The 18,426-nt window shown below is 39.7% G+C and overlaps 1 long non-coding RNA gene across 2 annotated transcripts in view; it reads right to left on the minus strand.

Annotated features, from left to right (window-relative positions):
* The window catches only part of LOC131137859 (uncharacterized), a 116,395-nt gene that overhangs the window by 85,560 nt on the left and 12,409 nt on the right, over positions 1-18,426 (minus strand). For both annotated transcript variants that reach the window (XR_009131991.1, XR_009131990.1), the window contains exon 2: positions 7,867-7,922. This is a non-coding gene — a long non-coding RNA (uncharacterized LOC131137859). The remainder of the gene's footprint in view (positions 1-7,866; positions 7,923-18,426) is intronic.

The raw sequence follows: 18,426 nt of genomic DNA on the forward strand, positions 1-18,426 counted from the left end.
CATTCCACACTATAATACCTTGATGGGAATGTGCTCTTATTGTCTTCTTCTGCTCCTTCTATCAGGCAGCTATAAGCGTTTTAACTAACATGAGGTATGAATCAACACTGCCCCCTACAGGTGACAGCGATCTCACGTAAAGGGGTGAGAGAGGTTCAGGTCTTATTTCTCTAAAAAACAAAACAAATAAGAAATACAACATGAGGTCCAATATTTAATGGAGCAATCAAGATTAGACATGTATAACAAAGCAGTCAGACGCATCAACACCACAAGCATCCTTCCCGTTTGTCATGCATGGAGTCAAACGATGCAAACGGTAGCCAACTTTTGCAAAAACCCACAAGCACAACTTCAACACTGACTTTAATCCGATGTGACAGTTTATTTTCAAACCAATCACGATGAGGAATCATTTGTTTCCCTCACAATGACCACATCGCTTTCACAGCCAGTCTCTCCGCATGCACCCACGCTAAAACAAGATGGCCGTTTGTCCACATTGGATTAGTTACAGATGATTGTTAGAAGCATCATCTTAGGTTTGTTTTGTTAACATGGATGACAAGTACTTTTACACCGCAGTACTTAGTATCTCTATTTACATGGTTTCAAGAATATTTTCATAGAGCATAAAAACCTGTTTATAACCCTCTAAATACAGTTTTCAACATTAACATTAACATTAACATTATTAGAACCAGCTAGACATGACATCACCTTTACATTTGTATTATAGTAGGCCTACTAAGAGTAAATAAACCATTTAAAACATAAATAAAACTCATGCTTATGTGTTGCTATAAATGTGTTCCCAACAGGGGCTGACTGGCGGGCGGACAGGAAGTGACGTCGGAGGTTCAGAGTTAAGTTTTAGCTTGGGGTTAGCTTGTGTTTTTATGAAAGGAGCCTGTTGTGAGATAATTCCAACCTGCAATAAAAGCCTGTTGTTCCGGCAATCAATTCTGGCATTTGTGTGTTTCATTGAACATGAGTAACATTACTATCACCAAGTTACCAGTGTAGAATAGTACATACGTATCATTCACAGCGTCTTTGAATGCATCTTCTGAATGCCTTGTGTTTGTATTTTAGTTAATTTAATCATTGCTATGTTTGAAAATACTTAATTTAGGTGGAGAACCAATGTTGTAACAGCAGTATGGTGCAGTATTAACAGTACTGATAACTTCATTATAAAGCAACTGTATCATGCATGAGTTTCTTTGATGCGGCGTTAAATACAGACCCCGGTAGCTATTTGTATTTGGAGACCATGCACCCAGCAACTAACTGAGACTCACTGGTTAATTGACTGGAGGCATTAATTGGAGCATTTATGCAGGCTGGATTCACCACAGGGTGTGTTGTTTGAGTAGATGTATGTTATTGTATGGCAATATGGACAAGTGGACAAATGAATGGATAGATTACGTTACGGAGGAAAAGTGTATTAGACAACGTTATGTCAAGCATTCCATCAGACAGTACTTGACAGACTATGGATGACAGAGATTCTGACTTGCAGGTTGCTGTTGTTTACCTTTCACAGATGCGTCAGGGGAAAAGTATACATGTGTAGCCATCGGCATATAATGATGTCAGTATATAGATATTGTACACTCCATCTTTATATTTGGATAGGATATGATCCATTGTATGTCTTATTGGCTCTATGCTTTATATGCACTGGTATATCGAATATCGGGCTGCACGGCGGATGAGTGGTTAGCGTGCAGCTAGGAGACCCGGGTTCAATTCCACCCTCGGCCATCTCTGTGTGGAGTTTGCATGTTCTCCCAGTGCATGCATGGGTTTTCTCCAGGTACTCGGGTTGCCTCCAACATTCCAAAAACATGCTATTCCAAATTGTCCATAGGTATGAATGTGAGTGTGAATGGTTGTTTGTCTATATGTGCCCTGTGATTGGCTGGCCACCAGTCCAGGGTGTACCCCGCCTCTCGCCACAAGACAGCTGGGATAGGCTCCAGCACCCCCTGCGACCCTCGTGAGGATAAGCGGTAGAAAATGAATGAATGAATATCTGAATTGGAAACCAAAATAAAATGGGAACATCACTTGAACTTTGTAGTGTAGTATCATTAGCACTGCCCTGTTAGCATCATTCCAACCTTTGTCCCTACACATTCTCAATGTAATCAGCAATCTGCTGAGTTCCACTGCAGCAGACGAATGTTCGTCTGCTCTGGCCTGCAATTATTGTTACAAGTCTCTCCAATTTTCAAATGGAGGAATTATGGATTACTCAACAAGAATTCAATTTGCAGGCAATCAGGAAGACAAACTGCTAGAATAAGCCACATAAATTAGACGTAATGGTAGATTTTCTTTTAGGATGTCTGATGAGTCAGAAGCACAAAAATTAAAAAAAAAAATCATAAAAAGGTATTAAAACCAGCATGCATTAAATATTTTAATGTGGCTTTAAACTTGTTGTGTCACGGAATGTGTGGTTATCTGTTGTAATCTTAATAGCCGTGACTGATGTGGCGAGAAGTGATGAGAATGTCAAATGACTTGGCATCGTACGGTCGGAATAGCATGAGCATCAGCAGTGATTAAGACGACTGGTTAGTCAATTGGCTGCTGGCACTGGGTATTAAGTACCCAACATCAAAAACCTGTGAAGCACCCATTTGTATTATGCACTTGTTTGCACATCACAAGGTTTTCACAGTTAACTTTCCCACAAACTACACTCTACTTTCCATAGAGTTGGTAACCCTAATTGGCGTTCCTTTTCCAAACAACACCGATCTACATGCAATCATCTGTTCTTTCCGTGCATCAGCATGACCCCTCAAGGATTACGACACGACCCCTTTCTTGCCTAATGAGTCTACAGGCTCCTGATAAAATGATATGGTAGAATAAATATCAACCACACTGGGCAATTACTGTCCATGTGAGCTGAGAAACAAAACCGCGATGTTGGTTTTGTCTCATTGATTGGCTTAGGTTGTTACATTAAAGTTAACCTTTGTGTGTGTCAAAAGAATAGCCCTTTAAGTTGCACAAATTGTGTCATAACAAGACTTGTAACTGTTTATATCGGGAGGCCGATGATATCGGCACTCGAGTGACGTTTCGCCTTTGGATTGTAAATGTGAAATTTGCAATGAAAGCACTGGTTATGGTGGGGAGGAAGGCATCTTTCTTTAATACAGTAATCCCTTGTTCGCTGCGGTTAATCGGTTCCAATACCCATGAGTGATAAGTGAATTAAGTAAAAGTACAATTATTTATTCATAAATTTTATATTTTCATAGTTAAAGCATTAAAAAATGTGCTTACAAAATCGAAATACATGTTTTAACATTATTAGAGCTCTACAGACATGATATAACACCCCTAAAGTACTGAATGTAGTTTTAATTTGGCATGGCATTTAATTACTGCAGGGATTATTGTGCCTGCCGTGAGATAATTCAAACCTGCAATAAAAGCCTGTTGTTCCGGCTCTCAAGTCTGGCGTTTGTGGATATTACTGAACTTGATTATAAATTACTAACAGAGTGAAGAATCCTGCGTATAATTCACAGCTCCTTTGAATGTGCCTTTTGTATATGTATTTTAGCTAATTTTGCTATTTCTATGCTTGGACAAGTGATGGAAAACGGTGGTAAGAAAGCCAATAATCACAATAGAGCAGCCAATATACCAATTTTGGTCACTTTAACTAATTTTGACTGGAACTTCTTTACTGAATACATTTGATTTCACAGATCGCATAGCAACTAACGATACTTTCATTAACAATATATCGAGTATGTTCTTTGTTTGCTTTGCCAAACTTTGTGAGAGCTGATTACGGCGACAACTTTGGGACAAATGAGGATCCATATCCTTATCAGGGAGGGTGAGCTACAGGTTTTAGATCAATAGGAAACACTTTGTACACGAAGCACATCACAGTGATATATACAGTGGCTATCTAGCTAGGTCACTATGCCAGAAAAGTAGTTCCTACAATAACAATGTGGCTAGGTTTGGTTAACATGCAGGTCTCAGGATGTATAAGTATTGTTTTTTGGGGAGCTTTATAGGCGGAATCCCAATTACATCCATTAATATTGGAAAAAACGCCATCATGAGGCGACTATCTAGAACACAGAAACAGAAAACACATGCGTCATCTGTCACGCTTGGATTGTAGATGAATGGGCAACATTTTTGAAAAGTGCAGCTTTCCTTCAAATCATCTGACTAAAACCAGACTCAAATGTCATCTGCATCATCAGTACATGCAGCATCGGAGAATACGCATGTGTTAAACATCTTTTTCATTATTCATGCTTATTTCTAATTACTCACTCAATTTGACCGCTCTGAATTTGTCACTCACGACTTGTCATTCTCAGTGACTCGCCAACAAATGCAGTGTGCATGATGCTTTAGCTGTAAATTCATGGTTTTATTTGTTTCATGCCCAAAAAAGGGCTGTTTCAATTGTGATTTGATTGACCTGAATGTAGATTCCTTTGTTTCTGCAGTTCAAACAAGCACATTCTCTCAAGGATCCTTAAACTAGGAAACAGGGTTGAGTCCCTCTTTGCAGAAGAAACCTCAGGTAGTTGGTTGCATGTTAAATAAAATACAACTCAACTACTCACACATGGGAGCTTCATCGTCTTAGAATAACATTAGGACACAATTTGACCCAAACCCAAAAAAAACACAATTTGTCTCTTTCTGGGATGTATACAAGTAACTTTCTTTTTATTGCTTTAAACTCAAAATGAAGTCTGTTTTTGTTTGTATGTTCAATGACAATCAGCTGTCCCGTCAGGACATATTTGATGTATTATTTGTTTAGACGCCTGGAAAATAGACCAGCAAGTTTTGACATGAAGACATTACAGTTTGTTCACTTTTGCTAGGAGACTTTTTGCATTGCCACAGTGTAAAAGTTGTAGTTGTCAAAAGTGCCATTCTATTTCTTGGCACCAGTACACAAATATCCTAAGGGTTGTGGTCCAAATGCTTTGGACGACATGCAGGCCTACATATAATAGAATAATAATAAATATATGATACGTGAAATGGCTTGTGGACAATTAGTTGCTAATTTAGCTTGATGGCAGCCATGTTTTTCAACCATTGTTACTCAGATTTGTACTTGTCAGACCCTTAAAAAGTGATGTCAAGGCACAAACCGATGTTCAGTGATACACACACACACACACACACACACCATACTTTGGTGTTGAATTATCTCACAACGGGCACAATAATCCATGATAAAGACATGGGCTACTATTCGGGCTATAACCCACGCAAAGCTAAAACACAGCTCTGAACTTCCTGGCGTCACTTCCTGTTCACCTGTCACTCAGCTCCCCCAGGGAACATATTTATAACAACACGCACATGAGCGATTGTGAGCTGGAAGGTGCTTGTCACTGCTGTCCTCCCAAAGAAAAGCTGAAGAGCAACAAGTCAAATGATATTTTTAATGCAGTACTGAATAAATGAGGGAATTTGACTGCCAAGATGGAGGATTATGTACCCAATCTCACCAGAAGACGACTTATACAACAAAGGAGCAAAAGTTTTACTGGAGGAGGATAAAGTTTGTGGGTGTTTTTTGACCAGAGGGAATTATGACCTGAAACCTGAAAGGTAAAAAGAAAAAAAAAAACTCCAAAAGGAGTCAGTGCCAGCCATGAACTTCACATTGAGTTGTGTCAATCCCAAGGTCAAACTTTGGTGTGTTGTAACAGCACCACCATGTGGTGTAAGTCAGAAAAACAATGACATCGGGTTCATACTATGTCAAATTGGTTCAGCATTATAAGAGTTGCACCATGGGATGTCCACATTTTTTCACATGACTGTAATTCTCAGAGATGCAAATCTGTCTGTGCAATAAATGTGCCCATAGTTATATTAATTTAAAACAGATTCTGTAAAGTAGGCCGATTTTAATTAAATCACAGAAAAAAATCTTTTCTTTTAATTTGCTCCTCCTGAGGCGCAGCATGTACGGTACAAATTTTATTAGCGTGATGACTTGTCTGTGTAGAATGCCAACGTGTCCTGCTTAATAATTATGATGAATCATCACTGTAAGCCTAAAAAGTCAACACCAAATATGTGCGTGTCGTCTTAAAATAGCAGACTGGGCTGTGCTCATTATTTGGGCTAAGCAAGAGCAAATAATGCTCGGTGAAATCATTGTTACCATGGTGCACAGCAAATGGATAATCATTTATATTCTGTGCAAAGCTTTAATTAAGGTATAAATCCATATTATATTGCAACAGCATGACAGCAATCTGTGACATGGCCTCTGGAAGCTATCGATATTTCACTTCATTTTGTGCTTTCAAGGTGCAACTTTCAAATCACAGTTCAAGAAAGTCCCCAGCTGCCGGAATTCATGTGATCCATAACTAATTACTGCGATAGTTAGATAAGTGTATGCTCACCGCATACTCAAATAAAAGGCTCACCCCTCAATGTGAATGTGACCAACAGGGATTTTGTGCATTTGGAGAAGCACGGCAAGCCTCCAGGGCACCCTTCATTAAAATTTCAATAAAAAGGGTAAAGGCAAGCATTTCAAGGTCAACGTTTGGATGTAGAAGTAGTACACATGTAAATGAGTGCAGTGGTCTGGATCTCAAAGGAATGTATAAAACAAACTTGATTTAGTAGTGGTCAGTGCCAAAAATCTGGTATAGTTATTCCTTGTTTATCGAGATTAATCCATTCTGGAGCAGACTGTGATACCTGATTTTCCAAGAAGTAAAATTTCTTATTTATAAATAAAGTATTTTTGTAAGTAGAGCATAGAAAACCTGGCTACAATCAACTAAAGATGGTTTCTAACATTATTAGAGACCTCTAGACATAAAATAACACCCCTATAGTCACGTTTACACTTGTATTACCCAATGTAGTACACATAATAAGAGAAAATAAGCTATATAAATAAGACTCATACATGTGTGTGTTGTTAAATATGTTTTTTTGTGGCATGTTTTGCAAGATGCAACACTTATATCACTCTCACTCCCACACACGGCAGTTAAGGCGGAGCTGATCAGCGAAGGGGATCGGCTGATATTGATACTGTGGTTTTTCACCGATACGGAGCGGTGGCCGATCGACCGACGCACTCCTAATCCTTTGTGACGGACGCTCGGATACAGACGATATACCAGACGAGACACATTTCATATTTAAACTCATTTTGAAGCAACATGCTTTTTAATTAGTGACGCTCTCTCTGACTGGCTGTCGCAGACACTACCTCAAGCAGTCGACCCCCCCCCCCCCCCCTCCCATGCTTCCGTCGACAGTGTGTATGAGTTGCAAACAGGATTACAGCGTTCCCATCGGTGCCAAGTAAAGCTTAGAAGACAGCACTTACTCAAGCTGCCAGATACTTTGCTATAGAGCAAAGTAACAGTGTACTAAGGTAAATTGCCAGCAATACACACAACACATGGAAACAGGAAAAAGTTGGGTAAGAGATGGGTCGGGCTAAGTCAATAAATTGCAGGCCAAATGAGATTACGACTTCTTTTTGGGGGCACTCCGGCACATCTAACTTTGCCTCGTTACGGTTCTTCCCATCAGACCGACTAAGACAATAACATAAGAGGATAGTTGGCCGTGGTCAAAACACTTTGTCTTTGGCTTTCTTCCAGTAGGCATGCAAATTTGAAAAGGCACACACAAACAACGATGCCTGTATGCTATAGAAAAGACAAGGACGCTGACTTGTGTCACCTCACAACTTCATCGATATCGTTTTGGGCAGTTTGACAGGGTTGTACAAACTGATCAAAAAAACTTTACTACAACTTTGAAATATAGTGCATGCTTTTTATTTACCGTCTGTCCAGAGTGTCCCCGGTGTTTGATGGAACGGATTCCGGCTCCCGATGGCCCTGCACAAAACAAGCAGTATAGACAGATTGAATGGCAGGAGGATAGTACTTTTACTACTCACATCCATATAACAGATGTAGTATTACTGGTATCACCACGATTGTGTCAGTACATCTCTACTATACTACTATACCTATACTCTAGGGTGTTAGAATAAAATAACCATAATGTGCATGATTGTGATCGGTGATTTTAGGTTGAATACATTCTGTATTAGTAGCCAGAATGACACAGAATAACCGAACATGGTGCTAAACACAAAGATGAGGGCAGAAAAAATAGATTTAGAAATAAATCTACTAGACTAGCCTAGAGATGACGTCGGCAATAATGTCGTACCAAGTACCTTGGTCAAGTCAACGAAAGCAACTCAAACTGCTATTAGAATGCAGCCTAGATTTTGGACAACACACTTAAAGTACACAGTTGTCGAACCTCCGAGACTCAATAAAATTGTTAAAAAAAATAGAATAATATGGCACCTTAAATACTGTGGCCACGAGTGTGAAACAAGAGTTGTGTCGAGATGCACCAGAGCAAAGCAAAGGTCGCCATCACCGCCATCTGTATTCTCTGTAGAGGCTGTACAGCAGGGCTTATAAACCTTTTACAAGCTCATGACCTACACTTTTTAATATCTATAATTTGGCAAATGGTGGCAATTAACTGTGAAATTGAGTATGGCATTATTTTTAAATATATTGTATTATATTGTATAAGAGCAGGAAAGTTCAGTGGGATGTGAAACGACCATGGATGTTAGAGCCATTAGGATGTCAACACCGACGTAAGTCAGTATGGTACGGCAGAAAGGTTAAGTAGAACACTGTGACCCCTGCAGTTCTACTTTTAAGGAGGCCAAATGTTTTATGTTTACTGAAAAAAAATATTGTTACCTCCTAAACTTATTTCACAGACTTAAATTAAATTAAATTAAATTAAATTAAATTAAATTAAATTAAATTAAATTAAATTAAATTAAATTAAATTAAATTAAATTAAATTAAATTAAATTAAATTAAATTAAATTAAATTAAATTAAATTAAATTAACAAACTGTAAACCTTTGTTCAAGTCTACTCTGATGTAGTCACCGGGTACGTGGCCTTCAAAAGTAAATAGTGCATGGGGGCTCAAAAAACATTGTCATTAACAGCTGAGGATTTTTATGTTTGTTTTTAAATAAATTCAACAAGATTTAAAATTCATGATAAATTCAACAATTTTTCTCCTCTCTTCTTTTCTATCCCCTCCTGTTCCAAACAGGAAAAGAGTATCTTGAACTTTTTCCCTTTTATCTTAAGGGCATCTAGATCAATAATACTATTTTCCCCACTGGCTGGACAGGACAAGGGGAAAAAAATAAAAATGATGGAGCACCATTAGTACTAAAGACAATAAACTCATCTGCGGTATGCGGATGTTATAATTGCTTACTGCGACTACAACATTGGCTGCTGTGTTGAGCAATATACTTTTGAATAAATTATGGAAAATGTGCACCCCGGAAATCCCTGATCTACAATTTACTGATCAGCTAGTGATCTGTACAGTGTGTACTCCACCTTTTGAGAATATCCAGAAATGCGGACAAATCACAATCGTTCATGAAATTATAATCTCACAGGCACACCCAACTCACGAGGTAGTCAAACATGAATCAAACTATTTATAAACAGAAAAATCCTTCCTGGTATCTCCAAAACAAAAAACTTGCCAGCCCCGTTTGATGTAGCTGCCAAGACAATCACCGAGCAGGCACCTATTAAAAAAAAAAAATAAGAATAAAATTCCGTGCCAAGTAAGACACTCTTGCAGATGAAAGGGGCCTCACAGGTAGAACTGAAGGCCTCCTGCGACAGAAATACAGACAAAACAATGTTTCTTCTCCTGATGTCTCTGCCTCACAGTGGAGGATTTGCCAAGAATGAGCTGCATGTGAGTGTGTCTTGTAATCCCCGGAGAAGGTAAACAGACCGGAGAGGGTTTATATGGAAGCCAGGGACCATAGTCAACTGTCATCTCATGCTGTGGCTTTGAACACTCCGGGATGAGGAGCACAAAAACAAGGGAAATAGGAGGCAAGGATCTGTTAGGATTGGTGTGCCCGATTTATATGTGCAATGGTATTGTTCTCAGGATGTACAGTCTTGTCCTAATTCGCTGTCTCCTTGTTGTTGTTCTGTCTTACTTTTTCTTATGATGAATCATTAACAGACTCATAGCTGAGCAGGGGGAACATGAGTTGGTGTTCTATTGAGATCCAACTCGTAAAACCTGTAGATCAAAAGTTTTTAAAGTCTCTAAAATTGGAAAGACTGCAAACAAAGCTGGGAATCTTTCATCAGGCAACATAGTATTTTCAAAAGTATAATAAAAAGTATTTTGTGGGGGAAAAGAAGAATTGGCTTTTTGGTTTCACCAAATTACAAGATGTTCATGATTGCCAAATGTCATCTACCTCTGAATGCGCTTTGAAATCTTGAACTGTTGCGTGCCTTAGTGGTGTGAGACTCATGCGTGTTATGCTAGGAGTCCACTGGGCCGGCGCCAGTTGGTGCCGAATTAATGTTCGCTCGGCGCTGGGATGATTTTTGAGCCACTATGCGGCAATCACATAATCTTTTGCGTGAACTGGCACCAACTGGTGCCAGCCCAGTGGACTCCTAGCATCATTGGCGCAACTTGGCTCGAGCCATTACATTCCAGTAGATTCCAATAGGCGGATTATTTGTGACATTGATGGACACAAAGATTTAAAATATTTTGACATTTTCTTGCCACCAAACTCAATTTTTGCCGCCGTTACAGGCCACCACGAGCCAGGTGGGAGGCAGTTTGAGCCACTGCACGCCACCAGGGACCTTATTGGTGACACTCGGCGCCACAGCAAATGTATGTATGTAGTCAAAGAGCACTGAGGATCTTTGACTAGCATTTTTGCAGTATTATTTACATCTGTCAGCCGTTTGGTGAACTAACCGCTTTAAGGTATGTAGTGGTTAATTGCTAGTATTGCTCCTATTTGTAGTAATTATGGAGAAATGTGTCTGTGTCACTTTAAATACACTGGGATGATTTTTGACAGATGTCACAAAGTACAGCCAGTCACAAAATGTATTGCAGCTTTTCAAATCAATACAGCTAAAGACAAGTTCCCTTTTCAAAGCTTTTGTGTCAACTTGACAAGAAAAAAAAAAATCGTAGCCAAGGAGAGAGAGGAGTGGAGGACAGGTTCTTTGCCTTTAAAACATTGAAAGTGCTGATGCTCGCCATCGATTTATATCTTTCATCTGTTCGATGGGGCGAATGCATGCATAATCACAATTACAGAGGGCTCTGATCTTTAATCTGCAGGCGATTCATTTTTGTCGATCCCTTCATTTATATTCATTAGCTCTTTGAACTTAAATGTAGATTTCCCTTCACGCCGCCTAGGTCGGTCGCCGTTTGCTTTTACTTAACTTTGGTGCTGCATGGAAGCACGTATTCTTTTGTTTATATCTAGCCGTCCATCTATCCCTCCATCCATAAAACCCAAGCCATATCTCAGGAGGGTCACCTTGTCTGACAGAACGTCTCAACTTGCTGGAGAAATTAGCTGCCTCATCGTTTCTTCCCCACAAACTCTTCCTGAGAACATTCCTTCCGTTTCATCATAGAATGGGTTGCTTCATAAAATAAAACCAAAAAAAAAAGAAGCAGCGAAGGTATTGTAAATCATTTCATTTATAACTGTTACCTCAGAGTTGCTTGAGAAAGCATCTGTTTGAACGCTAGAGGAAGCAAAACATGTCAAGAGAAAAGCAAAACAAGAACCCTTGAGATTTAACGACTATACTGTATGACCCGGCAAACTAAGTCGAACATAAACTGACATTTTGATTCATGAAAACACTTGTGCTGTTGATATTTATAGGATTTTTGAAATGTGTGCAAACTTTCTCTTAAACCGGTAAGCGTTGTTGAAGCTGTGTAAGGTCAAAGTCAGTTTGAGGGATGGATGCAGTTCGCACATCACAAAATAATCATTTGAGCAAGTATCATATTTGTTTAAAAATCCCATCAAATCCTAATTTGACCAGTGTTGGATCGTGTTTGACCTTCTACTGTAGGTTCTACTGTACTTCCATGGTGCAGTTTTATAAGAACATGCCGTCATTTTCATTAAAATAACACAATGAATGTGTTTTTACTCCTTGATTCGCTTTTAGGAATAGACTCTGACTGCTTGTCAACGTTATATCACTCTTTAAACTGATGCCTCTTGTTGATCTGATATGCCCAATGTGGACTAATCGGAGAGAACATTTCATCTCGCTGGAGGTTAAAGACTTGACATCTGGGGAAAATGTGTTCCCAGGCACTAGAACAATGACTTAAAGGCTGTCTTTCCTCTTGTAGGCTTGAGCCTAAAACATACCCTTGTCTCTGTAAATCAATGCTTTTCAAAGTGTGGCACATCTAGCCTCCGCAAAAATATACGGTTGAGGTCCCCATACTTCTTTCTTACTGGCTTTGTAGAGTGGAGCAAAAATATCGATATATAGAAGGAGTTCTTTATTTTTCTCCAGCTGCTACACCAGGAGATGAATACCTCACACTTTAAAGGATTTCAATAAAAAAATGCAATTACTGTAATGGTCATAGGGACGGGTTATTGTTGTTTTTTTCAAAAACCATCATGGTTGAAGTGCTATGGACAGCTATAATTGACTTCCTTCTTCTTCTCCTCAATGGACGATTGAGCTATTGATGAGATGCTGGTAAATATGTGAGTAGATCCCCTGCAGCTGTAAACAATACCAGTCAGCCAGTCCGCCTAATGGATGGCCAGGAAAAGACAGTGACATTCTATAAAAGTAGCATCCCATACCATGCCGGGTACGGACTTGGCAGAAACAATAGGTTCTGACACAAGCAGATACACGTGTGAAGCAGGAATGATTCTAATGAGGGATTCCATGTGCAAAAATGTCTTCACCCGACATAAGATGAAAGCCAACCATTGATAAAAGCTTGACAGCCATAAAAATGTGACAGACAGGAGAGACAAAATTACCTAAGACTTGGAAGATGGTCTTTTTTTTCAGTGAATAGAAGATAAATTTAAAATCAGTCGGAATCCGGCGCCCATCCATTTAGAGTGCATGTTAAATGAGTTCAGACAATTGCCTGTTTCAAATCTACAAGCTGTCAAAAATGTCAAAAATATGAACCACACACTCTGCTATGTGGCCGGTGGTATTATTTTTTTAGAAAATCCAATTCAAGTTCAATTCAATGCTAAAGTTTGACTTCAAAAGTAAAATTGAATTTCTTTCAAGACAGATGGACGTCATCTCTGTCAAAGTTGAGAAAGGCGAGGTCTACGACACCATTTCTCCTTCCACATACTTCCTAAAACTAATAAACAAACCTTGTTTTTAGGCATGTCAATGACCAGCATTATAAGCAAACGGAATGCCAACAAGGGTGATACCATCCAAACAACTGTTGTTGGCTGGCAAAGGTTCCAATCCATTGCATCTTAACGACATTGTTGGCACCACAAATGAGCAAAACCTGCAACAACTCTTAAGTCTAGGGCTGTCCTAACTAGTCAGACTTGTGTCTTTCCCGCCTAGATAAGACACAAAACGTCTTCTGAGGCCGTTTTATCGGTCAAAATAGAACTTCATCGTCTGTCCAAAATGGATCCACTGCCCATGTTTAGGTCCCGACCCCAGCAGTTCAGAATACTACATAAAACACAACCAGTGCCCCTTCTCAGTATCAAATAACAGTATCAAAGAAGCGGGTGGATTCAAACAAGGACACATAGTAGGGGGGTTTACAGATTTCATAAGAAGAACCCTAAGGGAGAGGAGGATCAGAGAGACTGACAGCGCAATCAAGACTATTCCCAAAATGGACTATAGCATTAGGGCCACAAAGTCAAAGTCTGATGACAAACCTTCTTTATCAGCTGATTATGCACTTATTCCCTTCTAATAATTCAACTGGCTTTGACACTCTTTTATGAGCTGTTTCATCTGCCTCGACTTCCTCACCAGCTCCTCTAAAGTTAATGTTGCCTGGTCTGTATTCTACGTCCGGGGGGTATTTTGATGCTGTATACTCTGAGGGCCCCCGCTCGGTCCTTAGCTCAATGGTAAAATAAGATTTATTGTGCCACTAAATGGCCCAGACTGCAGTTTGACGCTCATGCAACTATTGGATGCCAATGTGATAGGGATTTGCACATAATGCAATTCAATTCATGCCTAAGAAAAATTGGACAGAGAGAGAAACCAATTTGTGCCTTGTCCTGCTGTGAAAAGTCTACTTTACCAAGACTATGCTTGCCATTGCACACCCAGTGCCTCAGTCAAGGCTGTATAACAACTTTAGATGGGAAAATGAAACAGGAAGGACATTTTCAGTAATGATAGCTTCTAATCATCGGTGTTGTTTAGTTATGTACTATAGAGACAAAAAGTATTTTATATTCAGAAAGACACTCAGATCAAATACAGACTATGAATACATATAGTACAGGCTGTCGCTGTTTTTCCATTTCTGCTGTTTGTGTATTTTCCAACTATTGCAAATTTGAATGAAATGCTTTGCTGGCACCAAAAACATTGTGGGAAGAAGTTATGGTAATGGTTTTATTTCATTTCAACATGCATCAGTGCATCACATAATCAGTTCACAGTTCCACATGTCCAAAAGGAGTAGGAAGAAGCAAAGCTTATTAAATCCTACCCCTCCATCTGGTACTTTTACAATCAGTAACTGTTACATTTGTTCACTTCCTGCTTTCCTAATATAGTTTAAGGGTTTTTTTTGTTTTCTTTTTTGTTTTGTTTTTTTTAATCAAGTACGAGGTGATATGACCATACAATGACATAATGGGTACCATAGTAAGTGTCAATATAGTGATATATATATAGCACATCATGACTGGTTCAAGACTCTTCATCCTTGTATTTAGCAAACATCAACTGCTTGTATTGTTTCTTGAATTGGCTCATCGTTGTGCATTGTTTGAGGTCCTTACTCAATCCATTCCATAGTTTGATTCCACATACTGAAATGCTATGGCTTTTTAACGTAGTCCTAGCATATAAGTGTTTCAAATTGAGTTCTTCCCTGAGATCATATTTCTCCTCTCTTGTAGAGAAGTATTGGATGACATTTTTAGGTAATTGGTTATTTTTAGCCTTATGCATTATTTTAGCTGTTGAAGATGAACTATATTAGCAAGTTGAAGTATTTGTAATTTTAGAAATAAGGAGTTAATGTGTTCTTTGTAGGCGGCATTATGAATTATCCTGACCCTATACCCTTTTTTGCAGTACATTTATAACATAGCCATAAGTTAGTCACACCACAGTACTGTATAATACACCTGGTACAAGACAGCATCCATACAATTCATGTTCAGCTTATAAATCAACTGATTTTGGGCTAAGATATTTTTGATCGAAAATGTTTGCAGAGAACAGGATTTTGTCGAGATTGAGGTCGCAACAGATGATGGGCAGTTTGCAGGGTACAGATAGCTTCTTCAATTTTATAGTGTCAAAAAAAAAAGTGGACAATTTCAAGCAATCCTGCCAGCAAGACATCTAGCAAAATAAGCCTGAATTATTTTCAAACCTACATGCACCATCATGGGCGCAGGTGGAAGTCAAGGAAAAAAAAGGTATCTACCTCCTGTTTTTCCGTCAGTGCTTTAACGGTGGAAGATGATGGGAAAACAGCCGGTGTGCCGCCTTATGCAAGTTAAAGGAAGAGTTTGATAATGCAAGGCGCCGAGGGGGATGCTGATATGCTGATTAGAGGTAATGATCGGGAAAGTGTGAGAGCGAAAGACTAAAGGGCAGGAATAAATTAAGATGCTCCTTGGGGGGAGGTGGAGACTTGTACTGTAGGTAGTTTGAACAACAATGTCACTAAACTTGGCTTATTTAAAGACAAGAAATGTCTTATCTTAAAAGGTTCCTCCAGCTGCCTAGAGGGCGCCAAACCTTATCTCAATGGGAGCTTCCAGCCACCCTATGGAGGAAACTCGCTTGTACCCGCAATCTTTTCTGTTCGGACACTACCCAAAGTGCAAGTCGTGTTCCATCGTTCCCTCGCTTGAGGTACTTAAACATGGACTTTTTTGGTACAATCTGTTCTTCACTATTATGGGTGGTGTTCTTGCATACAAGCTTTTGAAGCAAATGATTTGTTGACTCTCTGATTAAAACAGACAAATATTCTCTGTTATTATTATTCATTTTTGTCCTTGGTATCACTCCGCTCATTCTGTTCCTGTCTGCAAAGTTTTTTATCACTCTGGACACTTAATCACATTTCTGCTCCTGTGTCTCTGCATGCTTGTCTGAGTGATTTAAGTTGGACAACACCACCGCCTTGTTGAGAGCTGTTTATAGAATTATATCAGTGGTGACGTTGACGAACAAGACCATAGGGCGAATGGTGCTTGGAATAAATTAGTTTTTATGTGGAGTGGTGGTCCCCAAAAACATTCACAAGTTTGTTAGTTCAGTCATTTTGGAGTTATGAGTTCAACTGAAGATATTTCACTGAAAGTGAGATATTTGTGGGATCATTGAGGGCACCTACCATGTCACACTTGACAAAATCAATGAATCAAAGCAATTTCAAAATAAAAGTTGGGCAACAATCGACTCGCGTTTTCCACCGTGACATCTTTCAAAACTTTTGTCGAAGGCTGCCAGTTGATTAAACGTTTGAAAGTGTTGTTCCGAAAGAGAACAGCAGTAAGAGGGGGTGTGAGTGGTGGCAGCAAGGACTTCAATCTACTTTCACCCCTGAAGACAGATGGTTTAAATTCAAAAGGAACTCTGGGGGTGGGAAAGTTCCAGTGGCCCGTTTCGCACAGTGACTGCTGATAAAATACGATTGTTGAAGTTAATTAACTTCAAACTGTTCCACGGGTGCCGCACAATGGCCAGAAGTCAAAGAATAAGAAGGCTCGACAGGGCCCCCGACCTCAAATTACTCTTGAAGTTAAACTGATGTGCTCAGTGTAGACAGAAGATTGAAATGGCACTAGGAAGCTTGTAAATAGCGTAGTCCTGGATTGGACATCATTCAAAATCACTTGCACATAAATAGGGATAGGAGTTTTAAATAATTTCTAAGAACTCTGAGTGTTCTGAACTCCTGTTTCAAAGCCAGTGTTGTACTGATGAGGATAATGCTGTCTGGAAAAAAGTAGTGTAGTCCATTTTGCCTCACTTGTTCCACAAGAATTAGTTTGAGAAATGACCCAAATATAAGACGACATTCTGTTCCCTAGAAATACGGTATTTTACAGTCTTTTATACAGTGGGTGGGGGTTTATATACATATAGAAGCAATACCAAAAGTTTTCCTCCTGTGACTAACTCACCACTATGTGGTCAATGTGGTCGTCTTATATTCATTCATTTTCTACCGCTTATCCTCACGAGGGTCGCGGGGGATGCTGAAGCCTCTCGCAGCTGTCTTCGGGCGAGAGGCGGGGTACACCCTGGACTGGTCGCCAGCCAATCACAGGCCACATATAGACAAACAACCATTCACACTCACATTCATACCTATGGACAATTTGGAGTCGTCAATTAACCTAGCATGATTTTAGAATGTGGGAGGAAGCCGGTGTCCCCGGAGAAAACCCACACATGCACAGGGAAAACATGCAAACTCTTCACAGAGATGGCCAAGGGTGGAATTGAACTCGGGTCTCCTAGCCGTGACGCCTGCGTGCTAACCACTCGTCCGCGATGCAGCCTTATTGTCTTATATTCTGGTAAATAATTCTAGATGATATGTGTGGGCAGGAAGAGCACAAACGAGTAAACCACAACAACAAACCTGACCTTTTACCTCAGCCCCCACGGCCACCATGAGCCAGATCGCCTATAAAATCTATTTGTGTCTTAGCTTTGACTTCAATGGACACATCCAGACGGATGCTGTGAGAATGCCAAGTAATTGCGAGTGCACAGTGACTGTGAGAGATTGGGAAATTACACCTCAGTGTTGGCCCTCACCCAGCCTGTCCACCTGTCCAAATGTGGCCAATAACAGGTTATCATGTAGCAGCCATGAGAGAAAAGAACCATAGAATAAAAACAGTATATCTGTTATTTGCTGTTCAATTGTGCTAATTTAAAAATGCTCTCAATAGCCAACATGTGATGGGACAACTTTGAGAGGCGTTGGCCAAGATAATGTATTAAATGTATTATATTTGGATGAGGGCTGCACGGCGGTCGAGTGGTTAGCGCGCAGACCTCACAGCTAGGAGACCTGAGTTCAATTTCACCCTCGGCCATCTCTGTGTGGAGTTTGCATGTTCTCCCCATGCATGCGTGGGTTTTCTCCGGGTACTCCGTTTTCCTCCCACATTCCAAAAACATGCTAGGTTAATTGGCGACTCCAAATTGTCCATAGGTATGAATGTGAGTGTGAATGGTTGTTTGTCTATATGTGCCC

Source organism: Doryrhamphus excisus, chromosome 11 (assembly GCF_030265055.1).
Source record: "Doryrhamphus excisus isolate RoL2022-K1 chromosome 11, RoL_Dexc_1.0, whole genome shotgun sequence".
NCBI lineage: Eukaryota > Metazoa > Chordata > Actinopteri > Syngnathiformes > Syngnathidae > Doryrhamphus > Doryrhamphus excisus.